Genomic DNA, 24,786 nt, shown 5'->3' with positions numbered 1-24,786 from the left:
CAAGAGAAAAATGAGGAAGAAGCAAAAGCAGAAACCCCTGACAAACCCATCACATTTTGTGAGACTTATTCACTATCATGAGAATAGCATGGCAAAGACCCACTCCCATGATTCAATTACCTTCCACTGGGCCCCTCCCACACACATGGGAATTCTGGGAGATAAAATTCAAGTTGAGATTTAGATGGGGGTACAGCCAAACCATATCAATTCTCAACTTAGATGATTGCAACTCTATATTCCCAGTTAACTCAGGCCAAAAAGTTGCAGTCATACCTAACCCCACCCCATCCACTAATAAAAACTTTGCCTCTATCTCCAAAATTTATGTCTTGCTTTTCAACACCTGTACTGCTAACAACCTGGGCCAACACATCACCATCTTTCATGTTGAAAAGTAGATTTCCAGAATATCTTACTAAAACTGCCCTGCTTTCCGACCTCATATTCTGAACTAAGCAGCTAAGCTAATGCTGTTAAAATGGAAATTACATGTCACTTCTCTGCTCAAAACTTCTAATGGTGTGCTAGTTCATTCAGAATAAAAGTCAATTCCTTAAAACCAGTAGGCTTGACAAAACTTCCTCCTATTAGTACTCCTTTTGCTTCCTCTGCTTTACCTATAACCACCCTTCTGTGTCTTCACAAACACACCAGGATCACTCTTCCAATCCCAGAATCCAGTTTTGTTTGTTTTTTAAAATAAAATGTACATCATTGGCAAGTTAATTTCTTTGTTGAATAATCATGACACCCACTAGAAAAGTTGATGAGTTTAACCATTCTTGACTAACAGAAATCCCTGGTCTGTGATCAAATCAACTCTTAAATGGAAATACGAATAGTACCAATTCAACAAGTTGAAGTTCTGGATTTTTGCCTTCTTTCCAAATACAGTTATTCAACAATCTATCCTGTTATGTACAAAATTGATCAGTTCTATCCTCTAAGTGACATCATCAAAACTCATCTAAACCTTAAAAATAAATATGCTATTAGCCAAGTTATTTTTATCAGTGGAAGAGATCCATGTTACATCAAGATTACCATGTTGAATCCATACGTGTGTTCAGCAACTTCAATTCTTGCCTGCTCACAAGAAAGAATTCAACTGAGGGGCATAAAGCAGAAAAAGAGACTCAGGCAAGTTTCAGAGAAGGAGTGGAAGTTTATTTAAAAGGTTTCAGAGGCCGGGCGCGGTGGCTCAAGCCTGTAATCCCAGCACTTTGGGAGGCCGAGGCGGGTGGATCACGAGGTCAAGAGATCGAGACCATCCTGGTCAACATGGTGAAACCCCGTCTCTACTAATACAAAAAATTAGCTGGGCACGGTGGCGCGTGTCTGTAATCCCAGCTACTCAGGAGGCTGAGGCAGGAGAATTGCCTGAACCCAGGAGGCGGAGGTTGCGGTGAGCCGAGATCGCGCCATTGCACTCCAGCCTGGGTATCAAGAGCGAAACTCCGTCTCAAAAAAAAAAAAAAAAAAAAAAAAAAAAGGTTTCAGAACAGAAAAGAAAGGAAGAACCCTTGGAAGAGATCCAATTGGGTGCCTGAAAGTAAAAGGGAGAAAAAGGAGAACCTTCAGCCTTGATCCTGGGACTTTATAGGTTCCCCTCTTTCCAGTGATTCCTCCCTTAGGGTGGACTTGCGGCAGTGCCCTCCTTACCCTTGGGAATTGAGCACATGCAGTGCGTTTAGGGAGTTATATGCATGCCCATCTAAGGCTTTCTTCCTTTTTCCAGTGGAGTGTACCTGGAAGATCATACTGAGGGACTGTGTTAAGGAACAAAAAACTTCTCTTCCCGAGTCCACAGGGGCGTGGTTTCCAAGGCAGAAACTTTCTAGCTCCATACCTCCATCCACGTCCCCATCCTGGAACCTAAAGGTCTTTGTCTCACTTTCCCACGTGCCACAGACTAGGCAGAAATTCCAGGTGAGCTTCTTTGTTCTAAAAGGTCCACGGAAAGCTCTGGGAAGAAGGGGCTCTGATTGTGGGTGGGGCAGCCAATCCCATATCAAAGTCGAAGATCAATCACTCCAGAGGAATTTTGAAAGAACTCCTCTCTTGGACGAGAACATGAATGGGGCAGGAATAACTCCAATGATAAGACCCCACTGCTCCTTACCTATGATTCCTCCCTTGCATCCCCTCCAAGGCAGCGTAGGAGAATGCTCTCTCCTTCTCTTTCTCTCTCTCTCTGCCTAATAAATCGCTCTTTGCAAAACACTTTGAGTCCACAATATTTATTCAAATGGCAAGCTCACGGCACCTCTGGGGCCCTTTTCCCCATTCCTGGGGCAAGAGAGGCCAAGGACCTGGGCACGTAGGGGAAAACATCTGATCCGAGGCCTCTTCGGGACGCCCCGCAGCTCTGCTCCCCTCCCCACCCAGGTTACATCTTTGGCAAGCACAGGGAGGGAGCTGAGCCCCTGGGCCCCACCCCGGTTATAATACTTAATCATTTCTGTTTCTTAAAACACATGCCCAAGAGTTGTGTCCCCCGAAGGCTGTCTTTAATTAACACTTTAATGTTAACAGGTGTGGACCCTTAGAAAATGGTCTATTCCTGGCACTGGCTGTCAATTTATCACTTTTAGACAGGCAATGTAGTAACTGCAGAACCATCACTTGACATTTCCAGTGGACAGGGGTCAGAGGAGACTCCTCTCCTTTCCCCCATTCAAGTTTATCTACCTGTAACACTATTATATATTTTTAATTGAACTTACTTACATAAGTGTTCTATTTAGTAGATGTATTAGTCCGTTTTGGGACTGCTATAAAGAAATGCCTGAGACGTAATTTATAAAGAAAAGAGGTTTAATTGACTCACAGTTCTACATGGATGGAGAGGCCTCAGGAAACTTACAATCATGATGGAAGGCAAAGCAGGCATGTCTTACATGGCAGCAGGCAAAAGAAGTGAAGTACAAGAACAGGAAAAACTGCCCCCTTTAAAACCATCATATCTCATGAAACTCACTCACTTTCACAAGAACAGCATGGGGGGAACTGCCTCCATAATCCAATCACGTCCCTCCCTCAACATATGGGGATTACAGGTCCCTGCCTGGACATGTGGGGATTACAATTCAAGATGAGATTTGGTTGGGGACACAGACAATTCATGATTTGATTTGTTTGGGGGCACATAACATCCAGTGTATATTAATTTGTTATAACAGCCCAAACCATATCAATAGAGATACAATAGAAACTTGTAAAAAAACAAACAAAAGGAAGTAGTGAAGATACTCTGAGAAACTCCAGAACAAATTAAATGAAGCTAATCTTACATAAACTTTCAAAGCAGTTATAAACACTTTAACCAGTCAGCTGAAATGAACCATGCAAGCTCCAATTAAGAAGACAGTACTTCTGGTCAATTATTTTAGCTTCAAGATCTCTTTCTACCAGGAACATGTGTGTTTTACTTGTACAATACCTACATAACAATTAAGGTCTGCTCTATGCAACATAAGAAATATGAATGAAAATGAAAACCTAAGTATATCATATTACTTACACCAGGGTAGAAATTTGATCCTTCCTGACCACATACACTGGTGTTTTCCAGAAGTAAAGAAATGGATGAAACTTTACCTCTGAAATAGTAATTTTCCTTACAGATAATAATCCATGTTAAAGAAGTAGAACTACAGGCTTTACATGCATATGTGTTCATTGAAGTGTTATTTATAATAGTAAAAACTTAACCAATATATTCAGCAATTACAGAATTATAAAATGAAAAATGATAGAGCAATAAATATTCAATTATATAGCCATTGTAACAGAATATTAGACAATGTCCAGCATTCATGTAATTCATATAATTATGTTAAGATCAAAAGGCTAATTATCCCAAGATTTCCTTTTTGCTTCTAGATGAATAGTATCTTGAGTCTCAGCCACATCTAATTTAGATGATTTTTAAATACCTTGGACTTTAGATTTTAGAGGTTGGCACATCAGGGCTGTAAAGATTGAAAGAATGCCTTTGGCATGTGAGAAGAACATACATTTGGGGCGTGGGCAGTAAAAAAAAAATGCTATGGACTGAAGGCTTGTGTCCCACCAAAATTCATATTTTGTGGGACAATGCTAATTCCCAATGTAGTATTAGGATTTGAGGCCTATAAAGGTAATTTCATCATGACAGTGACACCGTCATGAATGGGATTAGTCCTTTTATAAAAAGACAGGAGAAAGCCTGCTTTTTCTTTCTCTGTTCTCTGCTGTGTGAGTGTACAGCAAGGAGATTGTCCTCACCAGAACCTAGTCAAGCCAACACCTTGATATCAGATGTTCAAGGCTCAAGAACTTTAATACATCTCTGTTGTTTAAGCCATCCAGTGCATGTGTTAATTTGTTATAGCAGCCCAAACTAAGACAAAATGCACTTATTTACTTTTAAAGGGCTAGAATGAATGAAATCCAATGTCATTTTTTTCTAGGTAATAAAATTATGGGTAATTTTAATTTTCTATGTCTTTAAATTCTTTCCAAAGCTAAGTTTTACTTTGTAATACCTTGCATTTGGGTTATCTTTGCCAGATACATGGAGAAAAATTAGCAGTTATCACAATAAATTCTGAAGAAAGGAAAGTTCCACTAATAACAATACCCATAACAGGCTGGGTGCAGTGGCTCATGCCTGTAATCCCAGCACTTTGGGAGGCCAAGATGAGTGAATCATCTGAGGTCAGGAGTTCAAGACCAGCCTAACTAACATGGTGAAATCCTGTCTCTACCAATAATACAAATGTTAGCCAGATGTGGTGGGGCATGCCTGTAATCAACACTGGAATCTCAGCTACTTGGAAGGCTGAGTCAGGAGAATTGCTTAAACCTAGGAGGCGGAGGTTGCAGTTAGCTGAGATAGCACCATTGCACTCCAGCCTGGGCAACAAGACTGAAAATCCGTCTCAAAAAAGAAAAAAAAAAAAATCCAAGATTTTTTTTCTGGTTTTCCTTTCTTTTTTTTAATATTTCATACTATAAATTTTGAAATAGATTTGATTAGTTACCAACAGACTTCATTCTACCTCAAATAAAATCTGTTGCATAAGATTAGAAATAATAAAATATCTTTTGTTGTATTCAATTTAAATTATTTTTAGCAATCCATTTCTCAGTCAGCTTAAGCTTTAAAATATCAAGTAAGTGCTAACAGAGATGAGTTATAATGTTCCTAAGCAACAAAGCTAAAAAAGTAAAGAATGAATGATCTGTACTTGGAGCTAGGATAAAGCTTGTGCTCTCAAGATCCTATATAGCACCATCAGATACAGTATGTTTTATTCATACATATGTTACTACTGCATTTAATCATCAGCCTTCATTTTCCAACGAATCAACAGCAGTAAGTTCAGAGGAGATGCATGTTTTATACATTTAAGTTAAAAGTGCATACAGCTAGGAGGCATGGTGGCCCATACCTGTAATCCCAGCACTTTGGGAGTCCTAGGGAGGAAGATCACTAGAACCCAGGAATTTGAGATCAGCCTGACCAAGATAATGAGACCCTATCTCTACAAAAATAATTAAAAATTAGCTGGACATGGTGGTGTGCACCTGTATTCTCAGCTACTTGGCAAGCTGCAGTGGGGTGATCACTTGAGCTATGGCAATCAAGGCTGCTATGAATTGTGATTGCATCACTACACTCCAGCCTGGGTGAGAACAAGACACTATCTCAAAAATAAAAATCAAAATACATGATAATAAAAATCTATATAGGGACTGGGGGAAATTCAGAAGAATGAGGTGATTCTTAATGATCATTATGCCTAAACTTTACAAGAAAATAGAACTGAATCCAATGTTTAATAAACATAGGTCACATTACTAACCTCCCTAATTCAGGAAATGAATAGACTATTTTAAATTGTTGAAACATCACTTTGACCATCTACAATGGTCAAAAGTATCTACAATGACTGCACTTGATGGCTCTTGTATATATGACAAGAAAACAAAAAGTATGAGCATAACAGGATAGTTACTATTTGGAAACATTTTATTGGAAAGTCCTATATTACAAAGTAGTAATGAATATTAACTGTTAAAAGAAACAGAAGCAAATGCCAGTGTTTGTCAGCTATAATAAATGGGGATGACCATAAAAAGAGGCAACACTAACCAGGCCCCAATTGTGTATTCATTTTACAGCTAAATATTATATTAATTATCTTATTCTTTTGGGGGGAAACCAAATGCCTATTTTATACCAGGCAACATAGTGACATAAAACTTCATTATGAATTTATCTAAGTATGTGAAAATAGGCATATTTTAACTAAATTGTTTCATGAAACCTTATAGATTAATCATAAAGTTGTATATTATAATGCTTCTACCTGCATGATGCTGAGGATATTCTTTGTTAGAAGTTTCTATGAAATTAAATAAACAACCTATGCAATATTTTAACACTATTTAGATTGCATCTTGAAGGAATTCAGATCCAGAACAGGAACCAATTACAAAAGGCCTAGAAGTTCAGGTCAAGAAATGAAAGTTAATTCTAAGTGTAATGGAGGCATCATGTTAGACATAAATAGATAGAATTAAGAGCTATTTAAGAGTTAGAGTCAATTGACTAATTAAAGATGAATTCATGGGTTGAGACAAAGTTTAAGGGTGTTATCCAAGCTTCAAACTTGCACAACTACTGAGCTAGACACAATAAAAGGAAGACAGGTTTTGGGGACAGGTGATGAGTTCAAGTTTGGATGTAGAAAACAAGTGCAGAACTTACATGATGCAAGAAAAAGAGGAAATCATACCAAGTATAGAGCAGAAATGTTTAAGCATTAAACCAGCTATACAATGAGGAAGAAGCTGAAGTACACGTTAACTTATTATAATTGTTTTGTAACACATATGGGGTTTTTTGAAAGTGAAATGTTAATTACTGCAAATCAACTCTTTAATTCAATAGATTTTTAATTCAGCCTCCCCTGAATTTTCTATAGATTGGTGATTTGCAAAGTGTTCAGGGATATTTGAGAAGCTAGGCAAATATTTTATTTAAATTCCATGCTTTGAAAATTACAACATTGAATGACTTAAATACTTTAACAATATGAATGCTCACTCAAAGTTGATAAATGTATGCCACCTTGATGACAGATAAATGATAAGGTAACTAGAGTGTTAGGTTGTCTGTAACTTCATTTTGAGCGACTGTCAGAGTCAAGTTTCTACTGCCATCTTAGCAAAACATAAGAATGTCTAGTAAATGTGTTATTGACTAAGTAGCTACATATTTATACTGATCTATTTTTGAAATCAGACCATCACCATCCTTTCTGTCTGTCACTGTAGCAATATTCTCTCTCCCCTGAGCATCACTGTCAGGCAACACTAGGTATCTCTGCCTGATGCTAGCCTGCCTGGTGGCATGACAGTATAATAATCCTCTGAAAACCTTATAGAGCGGCTTTAATGTCAAAAGTTTCCCAAATTACGTGTTCTTAGTTTTAAGACTTAGTTCTTAAAACTGATCTCAAAACTCAGTTCAAAACCAAGTGTTCTTAGTTTTAACAGGTTTTCTTTCTGATTTTCAGAAAGTCAGAGCCCTTCCCTGGGCCAGAAAAATGAACACTTGGGACAAAGCTTATCTATGGTAGAAGAGAATAAGGCTAGGCCATGAAGAAGCAGAGACAGCAGAAAGAAGAAATGGACAGATTTATAAATTGTGGAAGAACTGAGTCTTCAGTGCCATCTAATCCAAGATTCAGATTTTCCTTTGAATGTATGAAAGTATAGTAACTTTTTCCAACTCAGTGGTCTAATAAATCACCCCCACCTTTTTTTCTTAAGCTATTTTAAGTTAGATGTCTCTCACTAAAGATAGCAATTCAAGCCAAAAATCAAATAGCTGCAATGTGGAACTTCAAGTTTGAACTGGTACTAATCAACAATAATCAATAGATTTTTACTGGGCATCCATTAAAAATATACAAGGTACAGTCTAAGCATGTTCTAGGTGTCAACTCATTTACTTATCACAGATACCCAGTAATGAACCTTGCTATCCCATTTAACAGATTTAAAAAACTGAGACCCAATCAGATTTCTAAGTTGCCCAAGAGCATACAACCAGCCAAGGGTAAAGTCTGAATTTGAAGGAAGACCTTTTGTCTCCAAGGCTCTTAACCTTGATATGAAGATTCTTAACTTCTGCTATATACTACCTCTCGTGACATGACAGAGCTCTGATTCAACCATCTAGTAGCTAAGTAATTTATTCTTTCTGAAACTAACTTTTTTTCATCTCTAAAAGAGGGATATTATTTCCCACTGTAAAAATTATTGTAGAAATGGAAAGCAATAATGCTTGTGAAAGCATTTTGAAAACTGCAGAGCACTAGAGAAATGTCAGTTTATATTATAAAATTATAAACTACGTTAAAGCCTTACTATCTCGGAATCTTGTAATTAAGTTACTACAAAATTTAATCAACATGTTTCAGCCAGTATCTCAGAAAAATAGATACAGGAGTCAACTCATGTCAGAAAGCGGCTTTTAATCTAAACTAAAATAAATAATCCTGGTGGATAAAATCTGCTTTCCTTCAATAACAATGATGATAATGATGCCTAAGATAAAATTAACTCATTTACATTTCAATATCAATTTAAATTTTCAAAATTACTTCACATTTTTTACTTCATTTAGCATATTTTAGTGTCTTGGGAAATAAATCGATTATGTTTATTTTTCCCTTTTAATGTCAATCTACAGTTACTGTGCAAGTTTTAGTAATAAGTATTCCAGATGACAGCTTTGTGTGATTTATTATGAAGCTCACAGAAAGATAAATACAGAATATCTATTCAATTTCCTTTTGAATCCCTTCCTTTAACCTATCTTGAGGACTGTTCAACATCCCAGAATACCCTCATACTATGTGTAAATGATGTTAAGATAAACTATTCATTATAAAGGTCAAATAATACATCTATGCCTAGTTCTTTCTTCTTATCATGGAATTAAAGTTCTATAAAATATATATATTCATTCATGTCTTTAATCATTTCTTACTCAGCCTGGTACTTTCAGATGATCTTTATGCATTTAACATGTTCAAACTCATGTTTATTTTTATTTATGTTGGTAGATACTTGACAATAAGAGCTATAGTGATTTATCTTAAAATAAGCAAGTAGATTCTTATTACTAAATATGATTTTAGTACTGATTCTAAATATTATATTTATAATATTTATAAATATCAAAATATGACTAAATTCTGTATAGTCTACTATGACTTAGAGATTTTGGGTTGCAGAGAAATTTAGTTTGGTTTGCATCAACATTTACTCTAGCAATACAATGTTTTATAAGGTTCATAAAAACATTCTAACTGGACCAGTACCACTAATAACATTCAATTTATCTAAATCTTAAAGACAGACCCAAGAAAAAAATCTGAAGAAGGAATCAGACAACTGGAGAATGTCAGTAAAATATATATTGGGCTATATGCGTAAGAAACAACAATAACAGCAAAGTTATGAAATTAAATATATATGGTATATGAATTTACATGGCAATATATTTGATCTCCACATAAGTTCTTACCAATTCTGAAATAGTTTACCCAAGCCGATTCCTTATTTTCAATAACACTTATCAAAAATAACTTCTTTCCACATTTATGTAAGTCATGAAGGCCTATGTTAAGAGAACATATAATCAGGCAAAATAAAATGCTACATAAAATGGAGAAAAAGTATGATTTGCTTTTTAGTAGTGTGTTAATGAGCCACAGCAGAGTAATTCTTTTATCAAAGCTTAAAATTAAACAGATACAAGCATAGCTGTTGATTTATATTTCCCTTATTTGACTTTTTATACATATGCAAGATTATTTTTAAGCTCATTTGTATTCATGTGAATTGGATTGCAATTTAAAGTCTAGAAGGTTTGATTTCATTAAATATTTTTTGCTTCAATCAAAAAGTCTGTATACATATGAACATTTCAAATCAAGTATTCATTTATTTTAAGATTTTTTAACATTGCACTATTAAGTATAATGGAAAGGAAAATGAAAAAATAGGGTTTAGCATAAAACTTAGTGAAGAGGTTTATTGAACAAGCTAGACTTAGGTAGGAGCCAAAGTTCAAAATAGACAAATAGACTTTTTTTTTTAACCATTGTCTTCTCCTCAAGTGAATTTACATGCTTTGTTCCTGGAAAATGTCTTGGGAAGATCCACAGTTTGGTGGATATTTTTAGGCATTGAAATTAGATAAAAGTCTAATACTTTTATCTCTTCTAGCTGGGCTTGACAGGCTTGGGAACTGCAATAATAGAGAAAGAGGGAAAGGTGTGCATAGTCACTGCTTTCCACAATTCATATCTTGAATTCCTTTCCCCTACTTGATATGCTGGGTCATGGTTAGAGAAGAGAGATGGAGAACTTAAGGCACAGAGAGGATCTTATTTAATTAGTGCACTGTAACCTGTGTTGGTGCCACTTCTCATGGGATGTTTTTGTGAGTTCTTGTGGGCAATGACTTCAAAAGAAATAGAGATTATGTTTGGTGAAGCTGCTTACATTTTCCTGTTGATTCCTACATTCTATTCATATCCATTTAAAATCTAACTCTAAAATGTCACACACTATCTCAACTAAAAAAAAAAAACCAAAAACATTTTCTAAAACCTTCTCACAGTTTTTTGTAATAGTTGAGAAATGATCATTGGTTTTCTCATAATTACTTTGAAAATAAACTACATGCTTTTTAACTTTAAAACAAACAAACAAACAGCCAGGTTACTTTCTCTAGTGTCTAGTCTGAGGATCTAGTAATGTCTTTAGAATGTGTGGGCACCCATAACATTGTTTTCAGATTTGGAGCCTCACTTAAAATTATAGCCCAGGAAAGTCATAATTACCATCCTGTTAAATATACAATTTTTTACTTAAAGAAACTATACTTTAGGAGATCCCAATTAAACAGTCCTTTTTAAAGAAAACATTTATAGATTTCATTTGTACAAAAGGAGAATTCCAGTCAAGATGGCACAGCGTTCATAACTTAAAATAGTACTTCCACTTCAAACACATGGTAATGTAAATAAAGTATAAGATTAAAAAAAAAAAAAAACCCAAAAGACAAATCCAGGCTTAAGAACAGAATGAAATTTCATTCTGTTTGACTGAAAACGAGAAGAGAAATGCAAATAGGCAAGTGGAACTACAGGGCTAAGTCCACAGTGAACAGAGGTGGCCAGAACTTCAGCCTCCTGTGGTAAAAGAAGGAAACAAAATATCTTCCACATAAGTTGGGGGACTAGAGACATTCATGCTGTTTGCTTGAAACCAGAGATTGGGGTAGAACCCCGTCGTTGAGTGAGAGGTTGAACAAGAGAAATAAGCAAAACAAAACAAAATATTCACAGCTGAAGCTATTTGGAGAGCTAACTTTATAAAAGGACCGTGGCTTAAATCCAGATAACTTTTAGTCAGAAGCTGAACCAGGCCACCCAACAGCTTCTGCAACTGGGATGAAGGGGGTTCAACTCAGATGTGGGAAGGGTTTGGGCTAGGCAACTACAAAAATTCTGACAGTCAGTCAGAAGAAAAAGTCCCATAACTTGTCCTTTCACTCAGAATAAGCTTGTAAACCTAAGTACCTAAACAAATGACCTAGTATAAGATAGAAAAGACAACCAACAGCCCCAAAATTGTCACTTTAATTTACTTTAGGTTAAATTTATTTGATGTAACCACCTAACAAAGACAAAAAATAAGTATGCTTAATAATAATGTCAATTTTAAAAGCACTTATGATAGCAAATATGAATAAAATAGTTTGATTTTTTAATTAGAAATATTAGAAATTAACAATATAGACATCAAAATAGAAGCCTCAGTAGATAGATGGTATTATAGATTTGATATCAATTAAAGAGAGAAACAGTGAATTGAATGACACTCATCAATTTACCCAACTTTACAGGCAAATTTCGTCATTCTCTTCAAAGGATACACACAACCTCTATTTTTCACAAAATACCTTGCAGATTTAAAAAAAAAAGATGGAATGCCATCCAATTTTCTTTATGAGGGTAATATGACTTTTATAGTAAAACCAATAAGAATAAAAATTCATAGGCCAATTTGCTTTATGACCATAGGTGAACTATATTAAATAATTGTTAAAAATCAGAAATATATTGATTTTAAAATATTAAAATTAGCATATTAAAAATAAAAATTACCATTGTGAATAAAAGGCTATTTTCTCCTCAGAAAATCTAATTTTGTCATTTAAAAAATAGACTACAAGAGTTAACCTAATGTAATCACCATTATAGAGAAGTGATCATTCATTCATTTGTAGGAAAAAATGTTATACCACGGATCAAAAGAATTGGCCTTAAATTTTTCTTGCAACCCCTCAATTTGTTATTTCTATCCTTTTTGCCTGCTTTATTTTTTCCTCTATGGAATTTATAACCATGCAATGCACTACATATTTTACTTCATTTAATATCTGTCATTCTCTACTCTGAGAACTTCGGTCTGTTCATTGTTGTATCTATCGAACCTAGAAGTTCCCTCTTTCTGACTCAGTTGTGCCTTATTTTTATGTGCACTAACACAGTGTTGTTCTGAGTGTGAACTGAGAATGGTGCCTCTCAGGAAACTCTTCATTACCTATCTAGGACAAAGCAGTATATAAATTAAGAATTTAGCTTTTTCAAGATTCTAAACTTAATACAAAAATTTGTGGATTAAAACAACAAATAGAGATTTGTATCTTAAACAGCATATTGCACACATCTGTAATCCCAGCACTTTGGGAGGCCAAGGCAGGTGGATCACCTGAGGTCAGGAGTTCATGACCAGCCTGACTAACATGGTGAAACCCTGTCTCTACTAAATACAAAAAAATTAGCCAGGCATGGTGGCACGTGCCTGTAATCTGAGCTACTTGGGAGGCTGAGACTGGAGAATCACTCATACCTGGGAGGTGGAGGTTGCAGTGAGCAGAGATCACACCATTGCACTTCAGCCTGGGCAACAAGAGTGAAACTCCATGTCAAAACAAACACACACACATACACACACACGCACACACACACATACACCCCATATTTTTTCTAGTAATTCTTTTTTTTGTATTTTCCAAAAGTATTAGTCAGTATAGATTTTTAAATTTCTTTTTAAAATTTTCTTCACCACAAGTAGTTTGAGAAGCACTATATGAGAGGATATAATATTGTGTTATTTTTCTTTTCTTGGTTTCCTAGACATTTTGTTCTTTAGCAAAGGTAATATCTTTCATTTTATTTTCTCTTGTTAAAAAATTAATTGGGAGGCCAGCAGAGTGAGGTGGCTCCAGCACCCTTGATTCCTATGTAAGCAAATAAAAACCCCACTCAGTGTAAATGGTCATATTTTAGGTCAGTCATACCTCTAACTAGGGATTTCCACTGTAGTTATCCAAATAAGGCTACTGCTCCACTTTAAGCAATCAAATATTTTATTTACCTTGCTTCCACATTCACCCTATAAAAACCTTCCACCTAACCCCATTGTCAGAGCCCTGAACAGCTTGTGGTCTGGAGCTGCTAAATTCACAAACTGCTAAATGCTGAAATAAATTGAGTATTTTAATGTGCCTTCTAACATACTAGTACATAATATACACTTATAAAAGCATGAATGGGGATGCTTTCCAAGTTCTTTTCAGTTTACTTTATTAATAAAACTATAATATTATATCCAAGTCATGGACTTTTATTTCAATAGACATAAATAAGAAACATCGGCATGGATACATTCTACTGCACTTTCTTGTGGGGCCAAGAGAAGGTTAATGCCATTGTTAGAATTAGGAAAGAAATACTAATACCTTATAGGGAAAAACAACTTAGTTTAAAACTTCACTGAAATAACATACTACTTTAAAAGTGTAAATTAGGAGAGTATTAAGGATCTAAAAAATTTATCACATGAGGCACAACAGAAGATTGTTGGAAGTCTTCACATGTGAATATTTAAGGCATGGTTTTAGATATGCAAAAGGTTTTGATTAGTTATAGGAACTAATTTTAAGCTATCATTTAAGACCAAGTTTAAAAATTAAGGGGGTTGCTTTGCAAAGTAGAGTTCTCAGTATGGGAAATACTCAACTATAATCTGAAGACTCCATGCCTTTTAGGTAAAAGATTAGACCAAATGCTATTTAAGGCACTTTCAAGTCAAAGCTGTTATGATTTTATGAACTAAACAGGGACGGAATGATCATGGATGAATTGGATGATAGCTAACATTTGGTATTCATTTGCATTAAAAATCATCCTGGTGCTACATAATTTGGAATAAGGCAGAGAGAAGAGAGGCAGCTGGCATTTATTACAATTCTACACCACCAAATACTATAATGGCTTTTCTAGCATTTCCTCATTGGAGACTTTTAGCAGCCTGACAATGTAGCACCCCCATTTTTAGTTGAGAAAACTGAGGTTCAGGGAAAATGAGTTAATAAAGTGATTACAGTTGGAAAATAGCAGGGATATAATTGAATGTAGCCTACATTCACACTCAGTCTGAGACCAGAATTAGGGCTCCTTTAACCAAAGCAGGCTGTCTTAGAACTCAAGATTTCCCCTAAAATACAGTTTTCACTATGTGTATGTGTGTGTGTGTGTAAGTATACACACACACATACAAGTACATACGTAGCGAAACCTGTATTTTTAGATGCATAACTGTATTATTACGATATATATCTATGTTACCAAAAAATTATCTAAACATGTGACAATACTGCTACCCTAACCATCCAATATTTAATATTTTCAGCCATAGTATAAATTCCAAAACATATAATTACAATGACAAACACCTCTGTTTAAAATTTTCAGAGATATCCTTCCTTAAAAGGTGAATGTAAGAGTTCCTTTAAATATATACCATGTGATTCTAAATTTAAGTTTTCAACAACAAAGTCCTGGAGCTGAATTTGGCTGATACTAAAGCCATATTGATATGACACTAGTGGAGGCAACATGAAATGTAAAGTATCTTGGTGAGGACCTACTATTGAACCAATGATGTAATCATATGAAAGCTGAGGAAAGATGTAGAATAGATGAAAAAATCTCAATTGTGCAGCATAGCTACTCCATGTTTTGTGAAAACCTTTAACAAAACAAATTGACATAAAGGACAAAGATGGTGACAGAGTTTTGAATGATCAAAGAACCAAATGTCATATAACACAACAGAGGAATTCATTTTAAAATACAACTTGAAATATAAAATTTCAGACTAACCAAACAGATAATTCATTTCTAATTTTAGAGACCTAAAGTCTGCCTTGAACTTTGGGCCCCTGAATTCAAGCATTGCTGGACCCAACATACTAACTTGAACTCAGCAGACAAATAGGAAGCAACTTTCAATGATGCCTTTAGAAAAATGCATGTCAATAAGGAAGTATCTTTCTAAGTATTAGCTATAGAGAAATAACAGGGAAATCAGCACAGAACTACGAAATAAATTAATAGTTTCTTCGAAGAGAACTTTCAACAACTTTGTTGCTTCTTTTCATGCTTCAGATTTAGATATTTCTCTCCAAAACTGTAGTTTACTCTCCTCTATTTCAGAAAATCCATGCTCCAGCTAATTATCCTATTTCATTTTATGTTATTCCTCAGCTAAAGCTGACAAAATAATCATAGTGGATTTATTTCTAGACTTTAATTAGAAGTAGAATTAATTTTATTAGAATATTCTTTATTATTTTCTGTAACAAATTTTTAAAGAAAGACTAACATATAAATGTCATTTGATCAGCACTATGAACTTCTAGGACCACAATTCAGTTTCATTTATTATAAAATTGCTCCCCAAACAGAATCTGCCATACCTTTAATATCAATTTAAATACAAAAAGAAAACTATTTCCCAGCTCTTTCCACATGAGAATGAAAATTAAAATTTCTGGGAAAGATAAATTGTCTGGTGTATTTGATAAACAAAAACAGGAAATAATAATGAATGGTAGAATATCCTTGGAAATACTTGACTAAGAAAAGTCAAACACATACAACACACACACGAAGTCCTTCTCTTTCTTTTGAAATGATGCAAATTCAAAATGATATCTATGCCTAAGTAAAAACTGCCTTAATATATCACAGGTCCAGAGAAAGCAAAATGAAATGAAACCATGGCATATTTGAGTGCTCTAAAAGTGGTACCTCCCCCAGTACCTTCAGTGCCCCAAATAAACTAAGTCATATTCTTCATAACACCTGAGGCCTGTACCTCACAATTTCATGATTAAAAAAAAATAGAAAAAATCTTTCCTGTCCACTCACATAGTTGAGAGTTCCACCCTATTCTTAGTGAAGTTCTTGGACATCATTTTCCATGTTAATAGGCTATCATTGACTCTGGTTTGACCCTATCAATTTTACTTCTGAGTTCTTTAATAGGTTCTCTTCCTTGTGGCTAATAATGCAATGACTTCTGGATCTAGGCCTTTTTATATATGTTGCTTTTTAAAATATTATCTCCCTGCCAATCTTACTGTTAACTTTACATAGAGATTGCCCTAATCTCAACTTCCATTCCAACTCTCTACAGAGTTCTGGTCCAGGATTTCTATTTCACAGCTACACATTTCACCCTGAATGCCTCTTCACCAGTTCCAATTCAAGACATCTTAAATCTGACCTTTCCTTCATCTGACAACAGCAATAAAAACAACCTTTCCTAGTCACTTCTCTATTTCACTAATGATTCCAGTCACCCATAATCAAAATCCAAACTATCTTTAATTCACTCATGTCATGCTTAAAGTTTGAAACATAAAGTGTCTAAATTAAGAATTCAAGTTCAGGTAGGAGAGAGGTATATTCACCCCCAGCTCCACCATTTACTACCTGCATAACTTAGGTATATTACCCAAATTATCCAAACCTTCATTTTTTTACCACAAAAGTAAAATTAATAACAATAACTAACATTGGTAGAGCTATTTATAAGTACTTTATAAAGAGGTTTAGTATTCACAATAACTAAATGAAAGATACTACCCTTATTTCTTTCCTATAGATGAGAAAACTGAAAAATAGATAGTTAAATAAAATGCCAAAAGCGATTTTTAAAAAAAGTAAGTGTCTGAGATTCAAACCCAGTCTGGCTCCAAGACTCTAACCACCACCATAGGCACTGTCTTCCTGAAAATAATAATTTATCTCACAGTGTTGCTGTGAACATGAAGTCTATAAAATACTTGTCAATATTAGCTGCTATTATCATTATAAATTTCTACTTCACAAAAGTCAGAAAAAAACCATCCAGTATACAAATTCCTATAGCACTTCTTCTTGGACCACATGAATTACATACTGCCTTTTATTACTTGACAATCATGTTACTACATTGTGTATGTTATAAGCTGTTTTAAGCTAGGAATGGTGTATAAAACTATCTCATGCTTAATAAACATTAGTGGAATTAATGTATGTCAAAGATTTTTTAATTGATTATTGTGACCCACATCCATTTCAGTCTCTTGCAGCCTGGTCTTTTGTTATCCTAAAGTTTATGGATGTGTGCTCATTCGGAGAATTCATGTTTCTCCAATTTTTAACCTCTTTGCTCGAGGTCATCCTTTCTACACTGAGCTGTTTCCTAGACCCCATTCACTGGCTTCTGAGTCTGACCTACTCCTGAGTCCTTCTACATCCTACACCTCACCACGGTCTCAGCTTTCTAGCATACCCAATGTCATCTGTTCCTACTTGTTCTAGGGTGTGCTCAAGTTCCTAAGACTTAAACACATGAAGCCATGCTCAAAGGTTACACCCACAAGTACCTAGACTGTACACTAGGAGCTTATGTGGAGTTGCTAGGAGAGCAACACTATGTTGGAGTGTTGATTTCTATAATTTCCAAACATGTATTTTTGTGAAAATCAAGAGGAAGGAGCTAAGCTTTTCTACGATAAGAACATTTCTACTATGTAAAAGTAATACTCAAAATTCTCAAAAACTATTATGACACGAAAAAGCTATTTTCAATATTTATGTTAAAGGTGTGAATTTTAAGATACTGTACAATATGGACTAATTCATGTATGCAATAATGTATATATGCATAGAAAAATGTATGGATGTTTATATACTGAAATATGCATAGTTTATATTAAAAAGCAGAAGTTATGAATAATTTCCCTCTGTCTTACCTATTTTCTATTTTTACAATAAACCATTATTTGTGTAAGAAAAATATTATTTAAAAATCTGTTGAGTTAGAACATTTTCATTAATTCTTGTTATTGTCCCCAATGCCATATAATCAGCAAATTATCTGGCAGTATTTTATACAAATAATCTGGAAAACTAAATTTTACTCATATATTTTATATCTTAAGATCTTAAAAAAAAATCTTACCTAAAGTCCATCTCTAGCTAATCTTTTATTCTTTCTTTCTGGCATCAGCTATACAGATCCTGAGACCACTAGTAACTTAAATGGATACTTTAAATGTCATCTAAATTTAAGGACAGTATGTATTCAATTTTCAGTTAACTGTACATCTTGCTTAGTCTTCTAATTTTTCCTGGTGCCTGGAGTTGTTTCCTAAAACAAGTTTTGCTGTACACATGCATGTTTTTGTTTTTGTTTTGGCATTATCCATCTAGAATACAGAATACTCTAAAAGCAAGTTTAGTTCATTTATATTTACATAGGTGTTTTTTAAAGAATACAGTTGCCATTTCCTTTGGAGAAAAAATAAATTTTAATGTGTTATGTAGCAACTAAAACAAATGACATGTCGTCTATATACCAATACTGCAAAAAATTCCAACCCTATAAATATGAAAACAAAATATAATAAACTTTCCTACAATAAATAGGGTCTTTAAACCATTGCTCACTAGCATTCATTACAGCAATCCAGTTATATGTTCCCAAATAAAATCGAACCCGTTTGGTTTTTAATGTGAAGTAGTACTGATGGTAGGAGTTTCAGTCCAGAGCACTGACCAAATATGAATAATTTTAGAAGGAGCTATTAACGGTAAAAATCTGCCTGTACCTTGGTCAAGCAAAATCTTGGTGAACAGAAACAAAAGAGACTCTACTAAAATTTAAGCAATCTGTAATAGGAAGGTAGGCAGGCGATATGGTCTGAATGTCGGTTCCCCTCTCTCCCCAACCCCATCACCACCAAATTCATATGTGGAAACCTAACTTCCAATGGCATGGTATTAGAATATTAGAAGATGGGGGTTTTGAGGTGGTGATTATTTCAAGAGTGAATCCCTCATGAATAAGGCTGGCACCGTTATAAGGAACTGAGGAAACCAGAGTCCTTTCCACCAATGTGAGAACACAGTGAAAAGATGTCGTCTATGAACCAGAATGTAGGCGCTCACCAGACAATTCATGGTGTTTTGTTTTAGTAACCTGAAAAGACTAAGACAGGCACTGAGGGCTAATCAACTTGGCCTAAAGTGATGAAAATAGTTGCTTTCCAAGTTATTTTTGGTAATTATATTAACTCTTATTTCTTATCATAATAGACTGAAAATAGGTGTGTAGGTATGAGTGTTTTTTCGTTGTTGTTAATTGCATGGTTCCTAAAAGACACCTTTATGTCATATGATGACAAGTAGCCTGTTAGTGTTTTTGTCTAACAAATTATTCTCTATGTACTAAAACGAATATGCACAACAGTATAGAATGTATCATTTTAGTGATTTTAAGTGTAAAGGTTAGTAGCATTACGTGCATTCACACTGCTGTGCAACCACCACCACCGTCCATCTATAGAACTTTTTCATCATCTCACACTGAGACTCTGTACCTGTTAAATATTAACTCTTCATTTCCTCCTCTTCTCAGTCCCTGGTAGCCACTGATCTACTTTGTGCTTTCATGTGTTTAACCATCCTAGATTCCTTACATAATTAAAATCACAAAATACATGTTTTTCTGCATCTGACTTATATTACTTACATAATGTTATCAAGGATCATTTATGCCATAGCATGTATCAGAATATCATTCATTTTTATGACTGAATAATATTCCAGCATCTGTATATACCATATTTTATTTTTCCAATGAACATCTGGATTGCTTCCATCTTTTGCCTGTTACGAATGATGTTGACATGAGCCTAGATGTATAAATGTCATGTTTTCAATTATTGTGTGTATATACCCAGTTTTTGTTGTCATAACAGAATGCTAATATTGCATGTTTGGAAAAGATAATTCAACAAAAATTAGTCAGGCATGCTGGTGGGCATCTGTAATTCCAGCTACACAGGAGGCTGAAGCAGAATTACTTGAACCCAGGAGGCAGAGGTTGCAGTGAGCTGAGATGGTGCCACTGCACTCCAACCTGGGTAACAGAGCAAGACTCCTTCTCAAAAAAAAAAAAAAAAAAAAAAAAAAAAAAAAAAAAGGAATTCAGCAATTCCTTCATCTCTTTATATAACATCACCTTGAGTTTCATCATTCAATACATATACTCTAATAATTTTATTCCTTAAGTGTACTGTGCTGCCCCTGTGGAATTGATTATGCTGGCTTAAATTCTTTCTTCTGCTAGTCTCGAAACTTACAAGTTTAGTCTCTGAACTACATGGTAATAAAAATTACTTTCATTATAAAACAGGTTTATAACAAATATTTCATATATATCAAAAGGTTGAAAAGATTTCAAATTTTAGAAAAAGGACTTTTTGGAAAGAATTACAATATATTATACCTCAGTTGATAGCACGTATACATAACCATTAACATCAATTTAAGTTATAACAACCTGATTCTAACCCATTATTTAAAATTTTATACTTTTGTAGCATTTTACATGCTTCTCTGTAGTTCACCAACAATACTTTATAAGAGCAAAAATTAGTACATTTCAAGCAAAGTTTAAAACCTGAGAGTCAAAATAAGGAAATATCTACTCATTTAAGCAACAAAGTGACTAAATTTACTTGAAAGAAGCAGAAATGCTTTTCGTCCAAATGAATGTCCCTTCATCAAAGCACAGGCTAAATGTCATTACTCTGAAGCAAAACTTTATAAATATAAATAATTTATCACACATTTTATAATTCACCATAAAACTAAGAAATGTAACATGGCTTTAAATCGTGTAAAAATATTTACAGCATAAGAATGACAAAGAATTCAAACACATGAAGTATGTTTGCTCTAATAATTTAGAAAATAGATATTTTCATGGCCTATTTTCTTCAGAACAGGCTTATCATATTAATTTTATCCAGTCTTTTTCTATGCCCTTATGGTTTATATTTGGTAGTACATAATGTGTATTTGATGTCAAAATTATCTTCATTGAATGAAATTTACTAGGGTGTGAGTACATTCTATAAATTTACCCAGTGACAATTGTTGGTGATGCTAACATTTATTACTTTCTAGATGCTACATATTATATTAAATAATTTACATATTTAGTTTCAACAATATAAAATTGTGGATGTTTATTTTTAATCTATAAAGAAGGCAATTTCATACTGTTCATCCTGAGATTTTAGCATTCATTTCCCATAAGAACCATGAGATAGTTACTTATATATGTATATTTAGTTAGATAAGACTTATTTTACAGATAATGAATCTGTCATAGAGATGTTAAATATTTTGCCCAAGTTTGCCTACATAGTTAAGCAACAAACTCAAGAAATGAATTTGGCAATTTGACTCTATAGGCCACTGAATGAAATAGTCTATTACATTATAACAAGATAACGTGCAGTGAAATATACTCAGTGTGGGAGTCTGCTTCATTTCTGGACTCCTTCCCTTTGATAACTTACTCAAAGCCTGTACCTACCTAAAGTATAGTCTGAGTATTAACAGGAGAATGATATCACGTAACAGCTATTAGAAAGGCAGACCCCAGGCCCTAACTCTAGGCCTGTTGATTCTGAATTTGCATTTTAACAAGATTCCCATGTTACAGTGTTTCATATGCACCTTACCTTTTAAGAACTGATCTAAGCTGTGTTAATTTTTGAGACTTAATAAGCATATGCAAAACAATAAACCTACATTCAAAAGGTAAAGACAAAGTAAGTCTACATGTAATAAAAATTTCCTGGTTCAGGTAACCTGTGTTCAATAAGAAACAATATTTTATATATAATTTTGGGTAGACACAAAATGAATTCTTATGAATGCATGCATTCCCCATGCCTTTTCTTTTCATCCTACATACCTCTAACTTATTTGGTGAATAGATGTCTATTATGTCTCTTTTTTCATGAGATGGTGTCTTCGGTTTGCCATTTTACTTTCTATATTTCACACAAGCTGTGGCTTTCCCTTTACACTTAGAACTTCAGGGCTTGATAAACAATCTCTGACATAGTGACATGGAGTATTTCTTCCCACTAGATGGCAGTAACGGCAATTTAATAATACATATAAAGCCACTTCCAGCTTGCTACAGGGCACTGCAAACAATGACTTTGGGTGAGGGTTTCGTGAATTGCTGGTTTTAATATAGGGAGCAATGACTTGGTGACAAATTGGAGAACAGTTTTTCTCTTTTGATGTCTATGTTTAAATTTCGTTTTGCATGCTTTTCGAAAGTAAAAGCAGTCTTGTTTGCATATCTCTTACCCCTAGCTATATAGAGCAGCTATTTTATGAATAATTTTTACTGGTAAGAGTTTGAAAATAAACAAGTGGTTGCTAAAATAAGTTATTTTGCAGTACAACTATATAAAACATTTTCTTATCCCAGTTTTTAAGGAGCTCTTTCCTTTTTTTCTATAAAAGACCATATAATTTCTAAATGCAGATATTCAAAAGGAGATCTTTCCCTTTTTTTCTATAAAAGAACATATACTTTCTAAACACAGATATTCAAGATTCTTATGAGAAATCACATCTTGGATTGATAAATTTATTTTTTAGTAAGTTTCTTTCCAGTAAATGTTTTAAGAGGACCACATACAAATACCCTAGAGAAGTTAAGCAATAACGGCAAGGAGAGAAGAGGTTTATGGAAAAATGATAAGATTTTAGCATATATAAATGCAGTTCTATTGACATTCTACATAGTGTTTGAATATGACTTTTTACATTCAGAATGTTTTTACATAAATACTTAAGGATTGGAAGAAGACAAAGCTTATTAATAAAAATCTAAGTTTCTTTGGGACTTTACAGACTTCTTTAGGGACTCATTGTAGCCTTGATGTTTCAAAGGATTGAAAATAAATTTGCCATTGATCACATTTGTCATATACTGATCTATGCTGAAACTCTCAAAGTGCTACCCCAGTGCTTCTCTGATCTAAGTCAGATTATTTTTTTCTATATCATGAACTAATGCTTTACAATTTACAATAAAAGTTGAACTAGAGAAATTAAATGTGAAAACATTAAAACATTCGTATTTTATTATTTGAATCAACAGACACAAATGTTGGGTTGATTTTCTATGAAATTATCTAAATGCTTACTTTCTATTTTTGTACTTCCATGTATCAAACCATTCTCAGAAGGGCCTGGCCCATGGACCCCACTTTGTATAGTGCTAGACTGCTTCCTAGCAGAATGGAGCCACATCTTGCTGAGGAGTTAGGTTCTAAAGCAACCATGCATAGTGAAAACCTGGGGCCTCTCAAATAGTCTAACAAAGGCAGGATTTTTACTTTTATTTTTAAACTTAGCTTCTTTGTTATCCGGAATGATGTGATTGGTTTCTATTTAGATGCTATGCAGTATGAAAATTGCATCTATCTTAATGCTGGACTTATACTGAGCACAAGATAGGTGCCCAAGATGTGATGTTCCCAGGCAAAGAAACTGATACATGTCTCCCAGCTGGGACTCGGGTCTCTCGCCTCTGGAGAGGGAACACCGTCTTTTGCCACTATTTTATGACCCTGAATCTGCATCCCCCTTCCTCCAACCGCAACTGTTCTTATTCTTCCCCAGAGTGAGTACCAATGACTATATTCCCTTCCAGAGCCACACCAAAAGATTAAACAATGGCAACTTATACTATTAGAAAGAAAAACAATCTCTGCTCATACAATCTGACAGTTTGTAGACATCAGTTGAGCTATGCACACCCATTTTGTAGCACGATGAAAGGCCAAACAGCCTTCTGTGAGGATATCTTTCAGAAGCACTTTAGTAATAGGTCAATGGCAAATAGGCCTAAACACAGTTGTTTGAGTCTGAGATCTCAATTCTGTTTGGATATTGTCACATTAATTTTCTAAAAATAGGTTATTTAATTTCATTATTATCCCACAAACATGTATGTCTGAAGAATATAAATATTCATACATACATTTTGTAGGTGTTTGACACATGTCAAACTAACATTGGCTACATACGCTTTACATCTAAAATCTAAAATGAGTTCAGTGTCAACTTTTATCATTTGATTTTATGTAATTTAGCTGAGATGGATCTGAATCTTAGCTTTAGACCATTTTGGATTTGGCTTTAGATACATAAATTCATTTATCACTAAACTGAATATATTTTCTAAAAAACAAATATTCACAGAATTATTTTAGTTTCAGAATATCACTAATACTTTCTATGATTTTAAATATATTTTCTTTTTTTTCCACTCTAATATAAAGTCCAAAATGGGGAATATGTTAAAATTATCCAATTTATGTATCAGATAGGTAAACATACCAAATTTTCCTAAGTACATACATTTATTTGCCAGGCATAGATCAGAAAACTAGAACATTTCATCTGTACTAGT

General features: G+C 34.3%; 1 long non-coding RNA gene across 1 annotated transcript in view; it reads right to left on the bottom strand.

Moving 5' to 3' along the window:
* LOC105711840 (uncharacterized) overlaps nucleotides 1–24,786 on the bottom strand; it is a 153,138-nt gene that overhangs the window by 124,127 nt on the left and 4,225 nt on the right. The gene's annotated exons all lie outside the window — the stretch shown is intronic.

The sequence above is a fragment of the Aotus nancymaae genome, unplaced genomic scaffold (assembly GCF_030222135.1).
Source record: "Aotus nancymaae isolate 86718 unplaced genomic scaffold, 86718_ANA_hifiasm-v0.15.2.pri h1tg000022l_1, whole genome shotgun sequence".
NCBI lineage: Eukaryota > Metazoa > Chordata > Mammalia > Primates > Aotidae > Aotus > Aotus nancymaae.
Note: the sequence above shows the minus strand (reverse complement) of the source record. Positions and strands in the feature narration are given on the sequence as shown.